Raw genomic sequence first — 16,872 nt, forward strand, 5'->3', positions numbered from 1 at the left:
AAATTTGAGTTTAATATCCCTTTAAGGGAAAAGTTACAATGCTGAAATTAGGAATAAGAGAGTTGTTAAAACTGCAGCTAACTGTCAACCAAGGTTACAGATTTGCTTTTTTGTTGGACTAGATATAATTATATATATATTAAAGAGGTGCATGGACAAAAAAATATTTTCAGACAAATCATCTGTTTTTTTATTTTTAGAGATTTGGCTAGTCTGATATTTGTTAAAAAATTTACGGCTAGATTACGAGTTTTGTGGTAAGAGCTGCTCGGTACTAACTTGCAAGTTATTGTTACCGCTCACCTCCCTACAGCGCTGGTATTACAGGTTTACAAAAATGAGGAGTTAGCAGGCAATATTGCAGCGTAAAGCAAAATTGAGCTCCATACTACACTCCAATACCAGCGCTGCGGTAAGCTGCGATGAGCTGGTTTTACGTGCTCGTGCACGATTTCCCCATAGACATCAATGGGGAGAGCCGGCTGAAAAAAAGCCTAACACCTGCAATAAAGGATTGTAAAGCTCCGTAACACAGCCCCATTGATTCCTATGCGAAAAGAAACATGTTTACACCTAACACCCTAACATAAACACCCCTAATCTGCCACCCCCAACATCGCCCACACGTACATTATACTTATTAACCCCTAATTTGCTGCCCCCGACAACGCCACCACCTACATTACAGTTATTAACCCCTAATCTGCCGCCCCAACGTCACCGCCACTATACTAAAGGTATTAACCCCTAAACCTAACCCTAACCCTAACACCCACTAACTTTAATGTAATTCTAATAAATCTAAATAAAACCTACTATTAATAACCAAATAATTCCTATTTAAAACTAAATACTTACCTATAAAATAAACCCTAAGCTAGCTACAATATAACTAATAGTTACATTGTAGCTAGCTTAGGTTTTATTTTTATTTTACAGGTAAGTTTGTATTTATTTTAGTTATTTACTAACTACCTGGCTAAAATAAGTACAATTTTACCTGTAAAATAAAACCTAACCTGTCTTACACTAACACCTAACCTTACACTACAATTAAATAAATTACATTAATTAAATACAATTAACTAAATTACAAAAAAAAACAGGGATGTCATCCAAGATGGCGCCCCTTGAATTCTATCAGCCAATCTGAATTAAAGGTGAAAAAATCCTATTGGCTGATGTCGGGTCTTCAAAAACTGTAAGTGGATCTTCAGGGTTAGTGTCAGGTTTTTTAAGGGTTTATTGAGTGTGTTTTATTTTTAGATTAGGGTTTGGGCTGAAAAAGAGCTAAATGCCCTTTTAAGGGCAATGCCCATCCAAATGCCCTTTTCATGGCAATGGGGAGCTTAGGTTTTTTAGATAGGGTTTTTATTTGGAGGGTTTGGTTGTGTGGGTGGGTTGTTTGTATTTTTTTTTACAGGTAAAGAGCTGATTTCTTTGGTGCAATGCCCTGCAAAAGGCCCTTTTAAGGGCTATTGGCAGTTTAGTCTAGGCTAGGTTTTTTTTATTTTGGGGGGGCTTTTTTATTTTGATAGGGCTATTATATTAGGTGTAATTAGTTTAAATATTTGATAATATCTTTTTTATTTTTTATTTAGTTAATTGTATTTACTTAATGTAATGTATTTAATTGTAGTGTGATGTTAGGTGTTAGTGTAACTCAGGTTAGGTTTTATTTTACAGGTTCATTTGTATTTATTTTAGCTAGGTAGTTAGTAAATAGTTAATAACTATTTACTAATTAGTCTACCAATTAAAATAAATACAAACTTAGCTGTGAAATAAAAATAAAACCTAAGATAGCTACAATGTAACTATTAGTTATATTGTAGCTAGCTTAGGTTTTATTTTACAGGTAAGTATTTAGTTTTATATAGGAATTATTTAGTTATTAATAGTAGGTTTTATTTAGATTTATTTTAATTACATTAAAGTTAGTTGGTGTTAGGGTTAGGTTTAGGTTTAGGGGTTAATACCTTTAGTATGGTGGCAGCGTCGTTGGGGGCAGCAGATTAGGGGTTAATAAGTATAGGTAGGTGTCGGCGATGTCGGGGCGGCAGATTAGGGGTTAATAACTGTAATGTAGGTGGCGGCGACATTGGGGGTGGCAGATTGAGGGTTAATAAGTGTAGGTAGGTGGCGCCAACATTGGGGTGGCAGATTAGGGGTTAATAAGTGTAGGTAGGTGGCAGCGATGCCGGGGGGGGGCAGATTAGGAGTTAATAACTGTAATGTAGGTGGCGGCGACATTGGGGGCGGTAAATTAGGGGTTAATAAGTGTAGGTAGGTGGCGGCGACATTGGGGCAGCAGATTAGGGGTTAATAACTGTAATGTAGGTTGCAGCGATGTTAGGGTCAGCAGATTAGGGGTTAATATGTTTATTATAGTGGCGGCGATGTCGGGAGTGGCAGATTAGGGGTTAATCATTTTATTTTAGTGTTTGCAATGCGGGAGGGCCTCGGTTTAGGGGTTAATAGGTAGTTTATGGGTGTTAGTGTACTTTTTAGCACTTTAGTTATGAGTTTTATGTTACAGCGTTGTAGCATAAAACTCATAACTACTGACTTTCAGTTTACGGTATGGATATTGACGGTATAGGCTGCACCGCTCACTTTTTGGCCTCCCAGGCAAACTCATAATACCGGCGCAAAGGAAGTCCCATTGAAAAAGGACTTTTTGAAAGCTTCGGTAGTTACGTTGCGTTACAGCCAAAAAAGTGTGCGGTGCAGCTAGACCTGCAAGACTCGTAATACCAGCGGTAGTGAAAAAGAGCCTTAACGCTGCTTTTTCACTCATACCGCAAAACTCGTAATCTAGCCGTTAGTTAACAAAATTATTTTGTTTTACGCTTTTATTGCAGATTCTTTCAATTTTTCCTTTATCTGAAGGTATAGCTTTCTAAATTTGCTATTTAACCATTTATTCTATTACAAATGACCACAAGTCCTTCACTGGTACATTGTACAGTGGCACACAGTCACACAGCAAGCAATCTGTCACACATACAAACACATGCAGATATTCTGATTCTTTGTTTATTGGATTAGAGTCTCATGATTCACTGGTTACTTGGTTGATGAAGTTGCAAGAGCTGAGAATGCGTGGTATATCTAGCACTCGGGAGCACGCATCTGGCAAATGTATTTATCCTGTATGCCAGTCGCGCAGCTTCTCTCCGACCACCTGGATTTTCTAGTCTTCACTTCAGTGACGTGTAGAGCTGATGGGATTGCTCTACACGTCACTGAAGTATAGAATAGAAAATCTATGGGGGCGGAGAGAAGTTGCATGACTGACAGCTTTGATATAAATGTAGTGTTATTATATGAAAACAAGAGATTTTTAAAACAAGTTTACAGTGCGGATTACATTGCCATAACATGATTAATTAAAGAAAAGTGTCTAGTATAGCTATTGTTTACAATCACTTTAACAATCCAATTTTTCCTGTGTATTTTTGTGTGAATGGTTCAATTGTGTGTTTTATATGATTTTTAAATTAAAATTTTATTGTGCACTTTTGTAATATTTGCATCTCCTTCCCATATGACAATGCAGTATACGCCCCTTAGTGAGCACCCTGTTTTCAGGGTAAAAAGTGGCATTATAGAATTCTACCAAGAAATTGAAGTACTGTTGGGCATTTTTACATAATCTCCCTAGCCCAGAGAACTTTACAGAATTAGTTTTACCCCTTTCATCCCATCTCCTCTCCACACTATCACAGTTTCACACCCTCCATTCTCACACAAGTGACTTACTTACATTTAATAAAATATATTGTGTAGGGTAGGGTAGGTGGGAGGACTAGGAAAGGTAGAGATATGAGGAGAGATTAGTAGAAAGAGAAAATATAAAGAGAAGAGGAGGAGATATTTGAGATATTAGGGGAGAAGGGAGGACAAGAATTCAGGAATTAAGTACAAGGAATTTGAAGAAAGACCAAGGCCTAGATTTAGAGTTTGGCGGTAGCCATGAAAACCAGTGTTAGAGGCTCCTAACGCTGGTTTTAGGCTACCGCCGGTATTTGGAGTCACTCAAAATAGGGTCTAACGCTCACTTTCCAGCCGTGACTTTTCCATACCGCAGATCCCCTTACGTAAATTGCGTATCCTATCTTTTCAATGGGATTTTTATAACTCCGGTATTTAGAGTCGTTTCTGAAGTGAGCGTTAGACATCTAACGACAAAACTCCAGCCGCAGGAAAAAAGTCAGTAGTTAAAAGCTTTCTGGGCTAACGCCGGTTTATAAAGCTCTTAACTACTGTGCTCAAAAGTACACTAACACCCATAAACTACCTATGTACCCCTAAACCGAGGTCCCCCCACATCGCCGACACTCTAAAAATTTTTTTCACCCCTAATCTGCCGACCGCCACCTACGTTATACTTATGTACCCCTAATCTGCTGCCCCTAACACCATCGACCCCTGTATTATATTTATTAACCCCTAACCTGCCCCCCACAACATCGCCTCCACCTGCCTACACTTATTAACCCCTAATCTGCCGACCGCAAAGCGCCGCCACCTACGTTATCCTTATGTACCCCTAATCTGCTGCCCCTAACACCGCCGACCCCTATATTATATTTATTAACCCCTAATCTGCCCCCCACAACGTCGCCTCCACCTGCCTACACTTATTAACCCCTAATCTGCCGACCACAAAGCGCCGCCACCTACGTTATCCTTATGTACCCCTAATCTGCTGCCCCTAACACCGCCGACCCCTATATTATATTTATTAACCCCTAATCTGCCCCCCACAACGTCGCCTCCACCTGCCTACACTTATTAACCCCTAATCTGCCGACCGCACCTGAGCGCTACTATAATAAAGTTATTAACCCCTAATCCGCCTCACTAACCCTATAATAAATAGTATTAACCCCTAATCTGCCCTCCCTAACATCGCCAACACCTAACTTCAATTATTAACCCCTAATCTGCCGACCGAATCTCGCCGCTATTCTAATAAATGTATTAACCCCTAAAGCTAAGTCTAACCCTAATACTAACACCCCGTAAATTAAATATAATTTAAATCTAACGAAATTAATTAACTCTTATTAAATAAATTATTCCTATTTAAAGCTAAATACTTACCTGTAAAATAAATCCTAATATAGCTACAATATAAATTATAATTATATTATAGCTATTTTAGGATTAATATTTATTTTACAGGTAACTTTGTATTTATTTTAACCATGTACAATAGCTATTAAATAGTTAAGAACTATTTAATAGCTAAAATAGTTAAAATAATTACAAATTTACCTGTAAAAGAAATCCTAACCTAAGTTACAATTAAACCTAACACTAGACTATCAATAAATTAATTAAATAAACTACCTACAATTATCTACAATTAACCTAACACTACACTATCAATACATTAATTAAATACAATTGCTACAAATAAATACAATTAAATAAACTAGCTAAAGTGCAAAAAATAAAAAAGAACTAAGTTACAAAAAATAAAAAAATATTTACAAACATAAGAAAAATATTACAACAATTTTAAACTAATTACACCTACTCTAAGCCCCCTAATAAAATAACAAAGCCCCCCAAAATAAAAAAATGCCCTACCCTATTCTAAATTACTAAAGTTCAAAGCTCTTTTACCTTACCAGCCCTGAACAGGGCCCTTTGCGGGGCATGCCCCAAGAAGTTCAGCTCTTTTGCCTGTAAAAAAAAACATACAATACCCAAGCCCCCCAACATTACAACCCACCACCCACATACCCCTAATCTAACCCAAACCCCCCTTAAATAAACCTAACACTAAGCCCCTGAAGATCATCCTACCTTGTCTTCACCTCACCGGGTATCACACCGATCCGTCCAGAAGAGCTCCTCCAATGTCCTGATCCAAGCCCAAGCGGGGGGCTGAAGAGGTCCATGATCCGGCTGAAGTCTTCATCCAAGCGGGCCAGAAGAGGTCTTCCATCCGATTGAAGTCTTCATCCAAGCGGCATCCATCCGGAGCGAAGCGGCAGCATCCTGAAGACCTCCACCGCGGAACATCCATCCTGGCCGACGACTGAACGCCGAATGACGGTTCCTTTAAATGACGTCATCCAAGATGGCGTCCCTCGAATTCCGATTGGCTGATAGGATTCTATCAGCCAATCGGAATTAAGGTAGGAATATTCTGATTGGCTGATGGAATCAGCCAATCAGAATCAAGTTCAATCCGATTGGCTGATCCGATCAGCCAATCAGATTGAGCTTGCATTCTATTGGCTGTTCCGATCAGCCAATAGAATGCAAGCTCAATCTGATTGGCTGATCGGATCAGCCAATCGGATTGAACTTGATTCTGATTGGCTGATTCCATCAGCCAATCAGAATATTCCTACCTTAATTCCGATTGGCTGATAGAATTCTATCAGCCAATCGGAATTCGAGGGACGCCATCTTGGATGACGTCATTTAAAGGAACCGTCATTCGGCGTTCAGTCGTCGGCCAGGATGGATGTTCTGCGGTGGAGGTCTTCAGGATGCTGCCGCTTCGCTCCGGATGGATGCCGCTTGGATGAAGACTTCAATCGGATGGAAGACCTCTTCTGCCCCGCTTGGATGAAGACTTCAGCCGGATCATGGACCTCTTCAGCCCCCCGCTTGGGCTTGGATCAGGACATCGGAGGAGCTCTTCTGGACGGATCGGTGTGATACCCGGTGAGGTGAAGACAAGGTAGGATGATCTTCAGGGGCTTAGTGTTAGGTTTATTTAAGGAGGGTTTGGGTTAGATTAGGGGTATCTGGGTGGTGGGTTGTAATGTTGGGGGGCTTGGGTATTGTATGCTTTTTTTTACAGGCAAAAGAGCTGAACTTCTTGGGGCATGCCCCGCAAAGGGCCCTGTTCAGGGCTGGTAAGGTAAAAGAGCTTTGAACTTTAGTAATTTAGAATAGGGTAGGGCATTTTTTTTATTTTGGGGGGCTTTGTTATTTTATTAGGGGGCTTAGAGTAGGTGTAATTAGTTTAAAATTTTTGTAATATTTTTCTTATGTTTGTAAATATTTTTTTATTTTTTGTAACTTAGTTCTTTTTTATTTCTTGTACTTTAGCTAGTTTATTTAATTGTATTTATTTGTAGCAATTGTATTTAATTAATTTATTGATAGTGTAGTGTTAGGTTAATTGTAGGTAATTGTAGGTAGTTTATTTAATTAATTTATTGATAGTCTAGTGTTAGGTTTATTTGTAACTTAGGTTAGGATCTCTTTTACAGGTAAATTTGTAATTATTTTAACTATTTTAGCTATTAAATAGTTTGTAACTATTTAATAGCTATTGTACCTGGTTAAAATAAATACAAAGTTACCTGTAAAATAAATATAAATCCTAAAATAGCTATAATATAATTATAATTTATATTGTAGCTATATTAGGATTTATTTTTATTTAGCTTTAAATAGGAATAATTTATTTAATAAGAGTTAATTAATTTCGTTAGATTTAAATTATATTTAACTTAGGGGGGTGTTAGTGTTAGGGTTAGACTTAGCTTTAGGGGTTAATACATTTATTAGAATAGCGGTGAGCTCCGGTCGGCAGATTAGGGGTTAATGTTTGAAGTTAGGTGTCGGTGATGTTAGGGAGGGCAGATTAGGGGTTAATACTATTTATGATAGGGTTAGTGAGGCAGATTAGGGGTTAATAACTTTATTATAGTAGCGCTCAGGTCCGGTCGGCAGATTAGGGGTTAATAAGTGTAGGCAGGTGGAGGCGACGTTGTGGGAGGCAGATTAGGGGTTAATAAATATAATATAGGGGTCGGCGATGTTAGGGCAGCAGATTAGGGATACATAGGGATAATGTAAGTAAGTAGCGGCGGTTTACGGAGCGGCAGATTAGGGGTTAATAATAATATGCAGGGGTCAGCGATAGCGGGGGTGGCAGATTAGGGGTTAATAAGTGTAAGGTTAGGGGTGTTTAGACTCGGGGTACATGTTAGAGTGTTAAGTGCAGACGTAGGAAGGGTTACCGCATAGCAAACAATGGGGCTGCGTTAGGAGCTGAACGCGGCTTTTTTGCAGGTGTTTGGTTTTTTTTCAGCTCAAACAGCCCCATTGTTTCCTATGGGGGAATCGTGCACGAGCACGTTTTTGAGGCTGGCCGCGTCCGTAAGCAACTCTGGTATCGAGAGTTGAAGCTGCGTTAAAAATGCCCTACGCTCCTTTTTTGGAGCCTAACGCAGCCTTTATGTGGACTCTCAATACCAGAGTTATTTTTATGGTGCGGCAGAAAAAAGCCGGCGTTAGTTTTTCGGGTCGTTACCGACAAAACTCCAAATCTAGCCGCAAGACAGGTTAGTACAGATTAGTAAATTAGTACAAAGGGCTCATTTTTTTCTTGTTCACAACACTCACATATATTATTAATGATGCAAGCTGAGTGAAGGTTTTTTTTTTTCCTTCTGTTTCAGCTAGCACATTATTGTAACATTTTTAAAATTGTTTCACATCTAATCTTCTCAGTTTTATAGTTGGAATGGATATGCAATCTTACAGCTGGCATTAGTAATAAAAAAAAGTGGTGTTTTTTTTGCATTTCTATGGCTGGTAACAGGATATCCCAGAATTAGGCACCGGACAAAACTGAGCCAAGTACATAAACATGTTTCCCTTGCTGGAGGCAGGAAATTAAGCAGCATTAAGTTAGGAGTCAGATGATTTTTTTTACCCAGTAAGACACAGTAAGAATGGTGCCCTGTTCCTGTGGAGACAACATTTGAGCTGTTCCCTAGGAAGGTTGCACCAACAGAGGAGGAGCAAGAGCATGGGTAGTGTTGTTGAGTGTGGTGACAAAAATCATAAGGGCTAAAACCCCTAAACAGTCATACCTTACCCCACACATAATAAAAGAGAGACCACACAAGAAACTGGAGATTAAGACCAACATGGTCTAGTTTATTTATTAAACAATTTAACTATGACTGGCGGTCAATGGAGTCCCTATGACAAAAACCCCAAACAGTGGAGAGGGCAGGGCCAAAGGGAAAGCTCTGGATGGAACCTTCAGTGACTCCACCCCTGCGGAATGGCTACAGACACCCTAGGGGATCGGCAGGTCAGCAGGCCTGTGGGGTGTGGCACCCCCAGGTCCCAACCTAGGGACATTGCCACACCAATTAGCTTGACCCACAGCCCACTCAAGACTCTGCACCAAAAATTCAGGCCACATCCTTCCGCCGAAAGAGGATAACTGCTCCAAACCTTAAGGGCACCCAAGAGAGATGAGACATACAACACACCAAACTGGGAGAGCTAAAACTAAAGGCCTGGGGCTTACTAAGAAAAGTTCAACTAATCAAATCCACACCCTGGTATTAAAGCCACTCTAATGCAGCCAAATTCTCCAAGGCCGCCACCAACTGCACCTGCAACAAAAAGAACAAAAACAAGGGAAGGGAGAGGAGGGAGGGAGGGACAAAATTCCAAGACAGTCAATTAAGGAAAGAAGGAGAGAAATGGCTGCCCCAGCTTATATAGGTAACTTTTATTCCCACCACCAAAACTGCAACACTTTTTCACAAACCCCACATACACAGTTCTGCCTGTAGAGGTCAGGCCCTTAAGTCGCTCCAGGCTGACAAGCAGCCCTACACTTTCATAAGGGCTAAAACCCCTAAACAGTCATACCTTACCCCACACATAATAAAAGAGAGACCACACGAGAACTGGAGGTTAAGACCAACATGATCGCGTTTATTTAATAAACAATTTAACTATAACTAGACTTATCTTTTAGTCATCTTCAAATGGTGGCGGCCAATAGAGTCCCTATGACAAATACCCCAAACAGGGGAGAGGGCGGGGCAAAAGGGAAAGCTCTGGGTGGAGCCTTCTGTGTTTTTGCCCCGAAGGTCAGCAGGCCCGCTGGGTTTGGCACCCCCAGGTCATGACCTAGGGACTTCACCACACCCATTAGCTCAACCCACAGCCCCCTCAGGACTCTGCACCAAAAATTCAGGCCCCGTCCTCCCGCCACAAGAGACAACCTCCATTAAATAGAGGAAAGGACTCTTGCTGCCACAACTAATCTAATGCAGATAAGGCATTTTTGATATTAGCTATAAAAAATCCCAATCCCTCATCAGTCGAATGTACCTCATCCGGGTGTACCACAAAACCACCTGTGATCATGACTGCCTTCCCAAGCTCCCGATCTTCTTTCTGACACTGTAGTCCACTCTCATGAATGGGAAAGAATGCCAGCAAAGCCTTGCTACTATATTGGACCAACCTATCCTGATACCAGGAGGAAAAGCATTCAACCACCTAACATCTGATTTCATGATGTTAATCAAACCTAGAGCAGGAAGACACCCCATGTCATTGCCCCCAAATGCAATAGTATGACATCAGGCTTGCCCCACCGATTGCACGCTTCTATTTGCACTAACGGCAGCTCTGGTCATGTCATGACCCTTCGCCCGAGCCATTGCAGCGAAACCTGTGATGGGAAAAAACCAAGCTGTGATCCCTCAGGTAGAGACAAGGCAATAAGGAAGGCCAAATGCACATAGGAGTCCCCACAATCCAGATTTATGTGGGGCGACTCTAGAAGCCTGAAACAAAATAAACAACAAATAAACCAACGCACCGGAGAAACAACCTCCTACTGCAAGCACTTAAAAACTGTCAAACTACTAACTACTGGGCAAACATAAGACTTATATCGCTGCGACTTCCACCTGCCCAACCTTTTAATAGCTTCTACTGACCAACCCAGAGCCACCGCACTGGTAGCCAAGCCTATTATGAATGAATGGGGGTGATTTTTGCTGGGTCTAACCCTGCAGCCACCGACACTTTCTCTAATATCTTCCTGAATTGAAATCTAGACAAGGATGACCCATCCAGATGAACCAAAAACTGAGCTTGCCCCGCTGGACGAACCGCCATATAAGCCCTTGTCAGCTCCAACAGGCACACTGCCTCGTCAACTTGTGCAGGCAGAGAGAGCCATGGCCCTCTAGCCTCCTGGTCAGTTTTAGACTGAGGCACAAACAACATTAAGGCCTGATCTGACACGCGAACGTGCTGTAACATTAACCACATCCCGACCTTATTCCGAGATGGAGCCACCAACTTCCCTACCCTTAGCGCCCCAAAAAAAGGCTATATCAAAGGTTTCAAACTTTGAACCACACACCTTATCAAGTACTGCTACCAATTTGCCTAGGCACGGCACTATAACCGGTTCCCTCTGATCTTTCACTTTGGGTTTCAACCTACCCCAGCCATTCAATGCTTGCCTCACCAAAAAGAAGCTTCCAAAGTCATTAAAACCATAAAGACAGTTAAAGAAGGTTAGGGCAGCTACACGCCCATGTGCAACCCCAGCAAACACTCCCCGGGCATGCAGACTAAGCAGCTAATAAACCACTAATACCTGTGTACCTTCAGATGCTGACTTGTGACGCGACTGACAAAATTCCTTCCATTCTTTCCAATGCTGACTGTAAGTCTGCCATGTCTTGGGAGCCAAGGATGCTTGCACCAGAGGAAGAACCACCTTTAAAGACCCGCTATCTGCCAAAGAGAGAATGGACACAGCAAACCATCAGCCTTAGCTGATGGAACCAAGTGCCTAAACTGCTCCCACTGGAAATGTGAAAGGGCTTCAGTTATGACGTTATTCACCCCTGGCACATTCCAGGCCTCAAACTGTAAATTGAGCTGCATGCACCTCAGTACTAGATGTCTCAAGTAGGACACCACAACTGGAGAGGACGCTGACAGCTGGCTCACATCTTAGACCACGCTGAGGTTATCAGACCAAAAGAGTTCTGCACGGTTGTGTAGTTTCGAACCCCACAGTTCCACTGCCACTACTATCAGAAATAGCTCTAACAAAGTGAGATTCCTAACCAACCCTGCCGCCACCCACGAAGGCGGCCATGGCTCCGCACTCCATGCACCCTCTAAATAGGCTCCATAACCAGATGCCCAAGCTGCATCCGTAAACAAATGAAGAACCTGACTAGAAATAAAAGGCTCCCTCCACAACAAGATCCCATTAAAATGCATCAAGAATTGCTCCCAAACCACTAGGTACTCTCACATCATGCCTGAAATCCAAACTCTCTTTCAACAAGCCGTACCCCCCTTCAAGAGACCTTCCATCCACCTGTTAAACACTCTGCCCATCGGTATGACCTGACAAGCAAAGTTCAGAAGGCCCAATAATGATTGTACTTCTGTAAGAGTTAACTCGGACAACTTTGTCGTGTGGCAGCCAACATAGCCATGCAACAGTGTCGATTTCAATACCCAGAAACACTAGTTTTGTACAAGGTCCCTCAGAATTTTCCTCTGCCAGCTCTACCCCAAAATACTCTCTGCTGAAACCAGGCCTGGGTGTCCCCATCTCACCTGCAGTGCGTTTAACTGAAGGGGAGCTGTTTGACCACTCTGGAATCCTCCACTCTCTCTCAATGCCCCGCTGCCCCGCCCCCTTTGCATGTGCCAATCTTCTGGAGATGACGTCACTCGCTGAACCGGAAGTGATTACACGATGGGTGACTAAAGAAGTTCCGACTGTCTCTATGCCCTGGCTTACTACTATGCCACTGGGCCTAACTTCCACCGCTGCCTGCTCTCTTTCAGGCATCCAATGAGGAGATACACTCCCCACTCCATCCCTCAACCTCAGAGGAGGAAGAGAAGATCGCCTTGGACGTTTCATAGCACTGAATCAGCAAAAATTGCCACAACAGTCAACCAAGGAAAGAGGGAGAGAAAATGGCTGACCCAGCTTGTATAGGTAACTTCTATTCCCACCCCCAAAACTGCAACAATGTTTCACAAACCCCACATACACAGTTCTGTCTGCAGAGGTCAGGCCCTTAAGTCAAGGTTGTCAAGCAACCCTACACTTTCATTGTTAAGAACAGTAATTCACTTGCCAGCATCAATACCTAGCATCACACACAGGCACAGAGTTAGATTGGTATTAAGTAGGTATATGTGTGCTGTGAGAGGCCTGCTAGGTGAGTTCATATTTGACGTGACCCTGGCTGGTAACTGGATACCCTGATTTTGGGAGTGACCTCATGCAGGCAAGGTGCATATGTGTTTTGCATATTTGTTTGTTTTGTTGCAGACTGCAAAAAAAAATCCAAACTACTATTACTTGGTTGCATTAAGCAATTTGCGTGATCATGGGATGTGATAATGATTTACAAGCACACAATGATACATAAGAAGTTTGGCATGGTGATGCCTCAACATTTTCTGGATGGTTACAAGATACCCCAGCGTCAGGCACCAGACAAGGCAGTAGATAAATTAAGGAGCAGCAACATAATTTTAAGTCATATTATTTTGTCACCATGAAAACATCAAGGGTGGTGCCCTGTTCCTGTGGACTCAGCTTTTGAGCTTTTTCCTAGGGATGTAGCACTAACAAAGGAGGAGGAACAGCAGCAGTATAGGTTGTATTTTTGAGTGTGATGACAAAACTTATCATCAAAAACAGTAAATGACTGTTGCCAGCATTATGGCCAAGGGTATTTACTATGTGTATGTGTGTGGTGGGAGGCCTTTTGGGTGAGTAGTGTCAGACTTAAGGCTATCTTGTACTCTAAAAGCCATAGAAATAGACTTCTTAGTTGAACTACCCCTTTTCGGCATGATTGAGTGTGCAGGTAGACAAGGCAAGTTTTATTGTACAGGAACTGAAGACTTGAATACTGGAAGCAGGATTGGATAGCAGTAATGTCCACACAGGAACTGGAAGTGCCCACTTTAGGGCAAGGAACTGGAGTGCCCACTTTAGGGAGCTGAGGACTAAAGTGCCCACTTCCCCCAAAGGCAGGAGTGCCCACTTGAGGCCAAGGACTGGAGTGCTCAGTCTAAGACTGAGACTGGAGTGCCCACTCTAAATTTGAGACAGGAGTGCTCATATGAGGCAGAGACAGGAGTGCCAACTTGAGGTCGGGACGGAGTGCCCATTTGAGGCCAAGACAGGAGTGCCCACTTGAGGCCAAGACAGGAGCAAGATACAGAAGCTGGGTAGACACTTAATGCAGAGCTTTGGTAGAGTAGCTAGATATTGGAACTTGGCATTCACCCTTTGCAGAGATTGGCTACAGTAGCTGGAGACTAGTACTAGGCAGATACCCTCTGCAGAACTTGGGTATAGTAGATGGATACTGGTACTTGACAGATTCCCTCTGCAGAGAATTGTTATTTAAGCTGGAAACTGGTGCTTTCAGGGTCCCTCTGCAAGACTTGGGTACAGGAGCAGGATACCAGAGCTACAGGATAGTGACACAGGTGTGAGGGTACTGAACAGGTCGGACCGGGAGGTTTCGGAGAACGCAGACAGTGTCTTCCATCTCAGCGTCCCATGTCCCAGAAAATTCTGACAAGCATGTGGTGCTAGAGAGCTTGTCAGTGTAGGTAGCAGTGCAAAAAAACTCTCAGAAACAGAGGTACCAGGTTTAATCATCCCTGTTTATATCTCCCTAATTATTTCCCAACAGCATCACTTTTCATGGTTTCCATGTAGCATATAGTTAAAGGGACAGTAAAGTCAAAATTAAACTTTCATGATTCTGATAGAGCATACGATTTTTTTTTTTTATAAGTTCTTTATTTATTTACAACTAACAATGCATTACAGAATATACAGAATAATTTCAAACCCTATATAGGGTACAACTGAAAAAGTACTTCATAACAGTATATAACAATGAAAAAGGAAAAAGAGTTTCCATTGTTAACTTGAGCATTGACACATTGTTGGAATTTTTTTCTTTTTTATCTGAAGAAGAGAGTAAAAGAAAGAAGAAAAAAGAGAAAAGGTAGAAAAAGAAAGAAAAAAAAAAAAGAGAAAAGAGAAGGGAAAAAAGAGAAAAAAAATAGAAAAAAAGAGAAAAGAAAGAGAAGAAAAAAAAGGGGGGGGGGAAGGGGATTGATTTACCATAGCCCAAGCAGAACCAGATCCGAATTTCGGAAAGGGTATATTAAAAATTCAATTTCATTCGGAGGGAGTGCTTTTATAAACATTGACCATTTAAAGAAAAACCTGGTATTATCCTGATTATTGTCTATATTAGTATCAATTTGTTCGAGAAGGCATTGTTTCTTTAGACAATTTTTAATTTCTAATATGCTAGGGACTGTTCGCATTTTCCATTTTTTAAAGATAAGGTATCTAGCGGCCAGTATAGTCGTATTAATAATTTTAGCGTTAAATTGTTTATTCTCTGAGTGAGAGCAGAGAAAGACAATGTTCACTGAAGACAGGATCAGAGAAGGGTTATTCAGTATTTTGCGAAGCCAAAATTGAACTTTGAGCCAAAAATTTCTGATTTTTGGACAGGTCCATAGCATGTGCAGAAGGTTTGCCAAGGGGAGAGAACATTTGGGGCATATAGTAAACATAGAGTTTCCGCATTTAAACCCCTTTTCTGGGGTATAATAGGACATGTGCAGTAACTTCAGATGAGACTCCCTCCACGTAGAGGAGAGAGTTGCTCGCGTAGCTTCTTGAATTGAAAGGTGTGGTAATTTAGGGTCTAGTTCTTGCATTAATAATGCAGCCCATTCAATGCAAAGCTTATCCAGATTCATTGTGCCCCTATCTGAGAGTAGGGCATTATAGCAGGGGGAAATTGACATGCATCCATTCTTAACTAATACAAGCCAGTTTTCAATATTTCCCAGTGACCAGTTCCAGCCATAATCGATGATCAACTTTTGAGCGTAGTGTCTCGCTTGAAGATATGCAAAGAAATTTCTGTGTGGGAGGTTAAAATCGCGCCTAAGAGAATCAAATGTTTTAACGCAGCGTCTTTCCATATCTAATATCTGACACACATTAGAGAGACCCTCATGCTTCCATTTTAAAAAGAGTGTTGAGTTTAGACCTGCTTGAAATTGGGGATTCCACAGGAATGGAATGTATCTCGAAACTCGATGTTCTAAAACTAACCTGTTGCAAATCTTTTTCCATGCTAGAATTGGGTTATATATAGATCTCAGTTTCTTTATTTCAGATGGTATAAAACTAGTATTAGAATGAATAAGCAATGCAAGAGAGAGAGGACTCGTTATATTTTTTTCACGGTTGTTATTTGTGCATAGTCTTTTAAAAATAACCAATCAGTTACTATGCGAGCCAGGAAAGCATAGTTATAAGCCTTGATATCAGGTAAAGCCAAGCCTCCGTACCTGACAGGAAGAGAAAGTAGACTTCCTGTTTTGCCATATAAATGATCGCAAAGCAGAATTACAAAAGGACAAGTCTTTCTTCCTTAATATCAAAGGAATGTTCTGAAGGATATAGAGCATTTTAGGAAGGAGGATCATCTTATATGCTGCTATACGTCTCGATAGAGAAAGAGGTAGATTATGCCAATTTTTAAGAGTGTCTGATTTTATTTATGATTGGTGTAATATTCAGAGAATATCAGGTATCAGGGTTAGGAGATATCATTATTCCTAAGTATCTAAATGAATCCTGAACTATGGAGAAAGGTATTTTTGTGCAGGATTCCTTCGTCTGTTTAATCCAAAGGAACTCTGATTTTGTGATGTTCACCTTATAACCAGAGAAAGATTCAAATTGTTGTAAGATTAAGAGAAGTCTAGGTATGTTCGTGCTTGTATTAGTCATATATATCAGAATATCATCTGCGTAAAGTGCGATTTTTGACTCATGGCTGCCTATCTTAATTCCCTCAAGTTGCTGTCTAATTAGTATCTCAAGCGGTTCAATAGCGATATCAAAGAGAAGCGGGGACAAAGGACAGCCTTGCCTAGTCCCTCTATGCAGTATTATGTCCTGTGAAAGAGACCCGTTAACTACCATCCTTGTGGAGGCATTTCAGCATA

This window comes from Bombina bombina, chromosome 3 (genome assembly GCF_027579735.1).
Source record: "Bombina bombina isolate aBomBom1 chromosome 3, aBomBom1.pri, whole genome shotgun sequence".
NCBI lineage: Eukaryota > Metazoa > Chordata > Amphibia > Anura > Bombinatoridae > Bombina > Bombina bombina.